Source organism: Lepisosteus platostomus, chromosome 5 (assembly GCF_059453375.1).
Source record: "Lepisosteus platostomus isolate fLepPlt1 chromosome 5, fLepPlt1.hap1, whole genome shotgun sequence".
NCBI classification, from domain to species: Eukaryota; Metazoa; Chordata; class Actinopteri; order Semionotiformes; family Lepisosteidae; genus Lepisosteus; species Lepisosteus platostomus.
Genome location: NC_142615.1, coordinates 14,638,094 through 14,644,093, shown reverse-complemented (window position 1 = coordinate 14,644,093; position 6,000 = coordinate 14,638,094). Strand labels below are relative to the sequence as shown.

The 6,000-nt window shown below is 44.9% G+C and overlaps 3 non-coding genes across 3 annotated transcripts; 1 reads left to right on the top strand and 2 right to left on the bottom strand.

Moving 5' to 3' along the window:
• The first annotated feature begins 3,220 nt into the window (after positions 1-3,220).
• trnav-aac (transfer RNA valine (anticodon AAC)) lies at positions 3,221-3,293 on the top strand. Its single transcript has one exon. It is a non-coding gene; the product is annotated as a tRNA-Val (tRNA).
• A 572-nt stretch (positions 3,294-3,865) lies between these two features.
• trnah-gug (transfer RNA histidin (anticodon GUG)) lies at positions 3,866-3,937 on the bottom strand. The gene has a single exon. It is a non-coding gene; the product is annotated as a tRNA-His (tRNA).
• Positions 3,938-5,281: 1,344 nt separating this feature from the next.
• On the bottom strand, positions 5,282-5,355 carry trnan-guu (transfer RNA asparagine (anticodon GUU)). The gene has a single exon. It is a non-coding gene; the product is annotated as a tRNA-Asn (tRNA).
• Between the last annotated feature and the right edge of the window lie 645 nt (positions 5,356-6,000).

Here is a 6,000-nt window from a genome sequence, read left to right as displayed (position 1 = left end):
AATGCACTGGTTCACAAACCAATAGCATTTAAACCACAGCACCCACAATGCTGCAGGTAAGTGTTTTGCACACTAAGCAGGTCATCTGACTATTCCTAGCTTTGTTTTGGGTTATGGAACCTTTATTTTTTTATGATTTTCTGAAGATAACACTACAGGTGGGATGGGTGGGTTGTCTTCATGGCTCAATAGCATTGCAAATACAGCACCCACACTGCTGAAACCAAGTGTTTTACACACCAGACAGGCCCCCGAACCTCATACAACCTTAATGTGGCTGTGGCCCCTTTATTTATTTTGTAATGAGTTTCTGAAGATAACACTACAGGTAATACACTGGGACAGGTGGGTCGTCTTCATGGCTAAATAGCATTTCAAATACAGCACCCACTCTGCTGAAACCAAGTGTTTTACACACCAGACAGGCCCCCAAACCTCATACAACCTTACTGTGGCTGTGGCCCCTTTCTTTATTTTGTAATGATTTTCTGAAGATAACACTACAGGTAATACACTGGGACAGGTGGGTCGTCTTCATGGCTCAATAGCATTTCAAATACAGCACCCACTCTGCTGAAACCAAGTGTTTTACACACCAGACAGGCCCCCGGACCTCGTACAACCTTGCTGTGGCTGTGGCCCCTTTCTTTAATTTTTTATGATTTTCTGAAGATTACACTACAGGTAATACACTGGGACGGGTGGGTCGTCTTCATGGCTCAATAGCATTTCAAATACAGCACCCACTCTGCTGAAACCAAGTGTTTTACACACCAGACAGGCCCCCAAACCTCATACAACCTTACTGTGGCTGTGGCCCCTTTCTTTATTTTGTAATGATTTTCTGAAGATTACACTACAGGTAATACACTGGGACAGGTGGGTCATCTTCATGGCTCAATAGCATTTTAAATACAACAGCCACACTGCTGAAACCAGGTGTTTTACACACCAGACAGCCCCCAGAACCTTATACAACCTTGCTGTGGTTGTGGCCCCTTTCTTTATTTTTTTATGAGTTTTTCAATATGGCACCATTAGACAGGCGGTACATGGGGATAGTACATCGTGCTCTTCACGAGTCAATAGCTCTTCAAGCACAACAGCCACAGTGCTGCAACCAGGTGTTTTACACACCAGACAGCTCCCCTAACCTTATACAACCTCGCTTTGAGTTGTTTAACATTTCTTTCAAATCACTTGGGTTCATCAATCATTTGATCATTTTTCAGCGTGGAATAAACCTATTACTTGTTCCTTGGAGATTACCATCTGCTGATAAGATATGATCGCTATATTGACCATATACAATTTCTTGCATAAGGAATTCATATTTTGCATACACCGATCCCCCCGGAGTCCCAATTGATTCTGGTTTTGGAAAGCTAAAGGACAATGAGCTTCACGATACCAGGGGGACAGTGGGTGGTCAAGTCTCCCCTAAACAATGGATCTTGTCAGATTATGATGTCAGTGCATTTAATAAATGTTGTTGAACTCTCTTTAGCCCAAATACAGAGGAGCCCAGACCCAGAATGTTACACATACTGACAGAGAGTGATCTCATTTTGTGTGTTTGGATTTTAACAACTATTTTTATTGTTTGCTAGAACCAAAACAATCTATGTTAGACATTTTCATCTTCAGCCAAAAATACAAACCTGTGTACGTAGTGTGGTGCAGGTTCTTGTCCCATCCTGCTCTTGGTCCAGGTTGGAGGGTTGCACCGATTCTGAATCTTGTTAGCTGGTATGGATGGGTTTGGGGGTGTTGATACCAGAGTGGTCCAGGAGGGGGATTCAGGTGTCTCGGGGGCATTCTTGTTTTTCTATGAGTTCAGGTTGATTCTGTTGGTTCTGTCATGAATCTCCCTCACGCAGGCAAGCGCTCCCGCATTCCCTCGAGCTCTCCCCATACCAAACGTGCACATGTCAATCAGTCCTCTACTTAAACCCTCATCTGTCCCCCGGTCATTGCTCACGATTGAGATTCTCTCCCGGAGCTTACCTACTAACTACGCTTTTGCCTTACTATGACTTCTCCCCTGGACCTCGACCCCGCTTTTCCGACAACTGCTTTAGCCACTCGATTTTGTACCTTCGCCTGTTTTACGCTTTCTCGGATCCTGACCCCAGCCTGTCTCTTCATTTACGCCTCTGCCTACCGCACAACTTCTACGCCTTCCCGGACTCGGGCCCCTGCCTGCTTACTCCGACTACGCCTGCGTCTCGCGCCAACCCTACCAAGGGCACCGCATTGGATCCCTATCCTCAGCAGTCAGCCCCTGCGTGACAGGTTCTGAGTGTCTTGGTTACATCCGTTTGTGTGTATAGATGAAAAAGCTATTGAAGAGCACCCCCACACCCCCCACCCGTCTCGGTGGAAGTTGCCATGTTCAAAAAATCCTAAAAAGATAATTAAAGTTGCACACAACAAAGCATGACTGTGAAAGGTCAGGAGGCCTGCCTAGTGAGCACAACACTCGATTACAGTCAAAAAAAACATTAAAAAACAAAGAAATGTTCCACAACTCAAAGCAAGGTTGTATAAGGTTAGGGGAAATGTCTGGTGTAAAACACCTGGTTGCAGCACTGTGGCTGTTGTGCTTGAAGAGCTATTGACTCATGAATAGCACCCCCCAATCCCCATGTACCGCCTGTCTAATGGTGCCATATTGAAAAACTAAAATTCTTATTAAAAAAATAAATAAAGGGGCCACAACCACAGAAAGGTTGTATAAGGTTAGGGGACCTGTGTGGTGTGTAAAACACTTGGTTTCAGCAGTGTCACCTGCAAGTGTCACAACCTAAGGTGCGGTCATGAGACACCCATGGGGTGTCGTTCTGTTCTTGCTAATTGTTTCCTGCCCGTCACAGGCAGGAGTCCATGCGAGGAAGATGCGCTGGACAGAGCTCAGAGGGCGCAGCTGGGTGGCTTTCCTTCTGAGTGACGTTCCTGCAACACTCTCCCGCTACTCTTGGTGCGCTCATGCCACAACACAGGAAGGCTGGAGCAGGTGGCTGTGGGCTTTGCGCACCGCTGAAATAGCTCAGTTGGGAGTTCGTTAGACTGAAGATCTAAAGGTCCCTGGTTCGATCCCGGGTTTCGGCATTTTGTTTCATCGCGCCCTTTGTTCCTCTCTCCAGCGCCCCCTTCCTAAAGTGACGCGTCCCTTTCTCAGCCCGAAACGCAAGCGAGACACCAGCAGTGCTCCCTGCAGGTTTCCGTAGTGTAGCGGCTATCACGTTCGCTTAACACGCGAGAGGTCCCTGGTTCGAGACCGGGCGGAAACAGCCTCGTTTTGCACGCTCCTGTACTTCACAGAGGTCTTGAGCGACCGGTCATTTGTTCCCAATGTATTTCCGGTGCTTTCGTGCACTCTTGTACCAAACTTACGTTCCTTCTGTATGCGGAGCCGATCATTTGCAATTGGGCTGTGCCGACAGACCAGGACGAGCTCTGTCGGCTCAAAAGCAGCACAGGACGTGCAAGAACAACAGAGATTAGCATCCAGCGAGGGCCTCTTAGTGAGCCCAAGAGCTCATCAAGAATCGGCTCCACCAACAGGGCTGGGCGCATTGTTCCATTCTCCGCCCACTCTCGGTGTAAACAAGTCCCTCCTGGTCTCTGCTTGAAATGCACTTTCCTGCGTTTGCTTTGGTGTAACTGGCTTCCCCTGCATGGGCGAATGTGAAGAAGATCCTTAGTAAGTCATTGAAGAAAACCGAGAAGAGGTCGGAGTGGCCTCTGTCGTTCATCAACGATCCAGTCAGGCAGTACTCCTCTGTAAAGCGCCGTTCATTCACATCGATTGGCTTTTTTTTGCCTTCATTCGTGCGAGTAGTAAAAGCAGACGCCCCTATTCTGCCGTGACCCGGATTCGAACCGGGGTTCTTGCGGCCACAACGCAAAGTACTGACCACTATACGATCACAGCGAGTTACCGAGACACACGCGGCAGGGCGGAAAGGGCTGTGCTCTCTTCGTGTGACATAATTCGGAAAAGTCCTGACGTTGCATTTCAACTGAGCCCCAGTATACATCGACCCTTCGACACTCTGAGTGACAACTCTCTTGCGTGTTTTCTCATATTTATGTAGTTTGCTTGCATGATGCCGGTGAAGTGGAAATCTAATAAGTAAATTGATTCTTAAAAATGTAGAGAGCTTTGAAAAAATATATTGGTGCTTTTAGATAATATATTTCAAGGATGTAACTGCTGTGCTACAGTGCGTGCAGAATTTTAGAAAACAGTTCGTCAACAAAGTACACTGTGTAGATTAGTTTAGAAGACAATGTACCAAAACAATATATGCTGTCTGGGTCATTAGAATTAGCTGAAAGTAACTGATAAGCTTTGAATAACAAATCTAGTTTTTCTTCTCTCGCTCTATGATGTAATCTGTTTTCTCTTAGAGAAAGGGGAAGTTTTAGAAGGGACCAAGTGCTGAACTTTTTTACAGCGCAACGTCTTATAAAAACCCTGTACTGCTTGTAACAAATTGAGTCTCTGGTTGCACTTTGCAGGGCTCCCAATATTGCAATATTGAAATAAAGACCTTACTCAGGTGAGAACTCTCTCTTGTGGCTTCCTTGATAGTTATATTTCCATGACAATTTGGGGGCTCGTCCGGGATCACAAACCTGAGCGCGAACGGCTGATGAAACTCCATCCGGACCCGGACAATTTTAGCAAATTGGACGAACCTCGGAGGATAAACTGTTTATCCTTCCAGAGACGCGTCTGGAGAATTGGCAGCTGTCTGACGTCAGTAAGTGATCCTTTAAAATTAATAGTTATATTTCCATGACAAGAGAAAAACCATCAACACCCCTACCACCTCCACCAATCCTAACCTTGTTTTTACTATACCCTCTGACCTTTCCCTTTCACCCCTTTGCATCCTCAGCTAACATATTTTAAAATTACAATAGACTGTATAGTATTTATGTTTAAAATTAAGGTAAATATGTCAAAATATCAAAATCCAACTGCACAGTGCTATTGTAAGAATGCTTGTCAAGTTCTCAAACAAACCTGCATTGTATTTTTAAAATATTTCAGCAGAGGATTCAACTGGAGTATAAATGAAGATTCGACGATAATTTCTTTTGAGTGAATATGGTTTTCTGGGGAGTTGCAATGTTGGGCATTATTGGACATTTCCCGGTGACCCTGACACGTGTTAAACACTCGCATTTCATGCAAATATTAAAATGGTTAACGTTTCGCTGAGAAATCCAATCGACTGAAGACAATGTTTATATCGCAAAAGAACCCCGTCCCTGGGTGGACTCGAACCACCAACCTTTCGGTTAACAGCCGAACGCGCTAACCGATTGCGCCACAGAGACTGACTGGTAAGGTCATTTCTCGAATCACAAGTTTTTTTTGCCAGCCTGTAATATTTCTTCTGCACTGATAACCAAGAATTGAATTTCATTTTTCGCAAGCTGTGTGAATTTCATCAAAAACAAGTTTTCCAGAAAGGAAATGAACACATGCATTTAACGAAATCAAGCCCTTTGTGATTGCCCGAAATGATACGTTCTGTACTACAAGATAGGAAGAAAGACACGGCTGGGATTTGAATATCGGTTCTTTTGTTTAATAGAGAAGCGCTTTAACCAACTAGGCAACGGTGAAAGGACAACCTTCACCGCTCTGAGACATCTGCGTTCAGTAAGCGCTGAACCTGCGCTCAGAGCAAATTGCCTCTTTTACATAGCAGCCCCGACACTGAGAAACGAAGAGAACTGGCTTTTATCTGGCATTTTCATGTCCAATGCGTTTGATATCTCCCAAGGGCGACAGAGTTCTTTTGCGACACTATTTCTTCTTCTTTTTAATTTCTGTTGCTTTGATAAAAAAAACGAGAAATCGTGCAAGGGAAAAATATTTTTTTTTCATAGAGAAAACGTGCACCAGGAAATGTTGTGTTGAGAAGAAATGATTTAACATGATACGTGACCTAATTAATCGGAGCAATTGCTCAACCA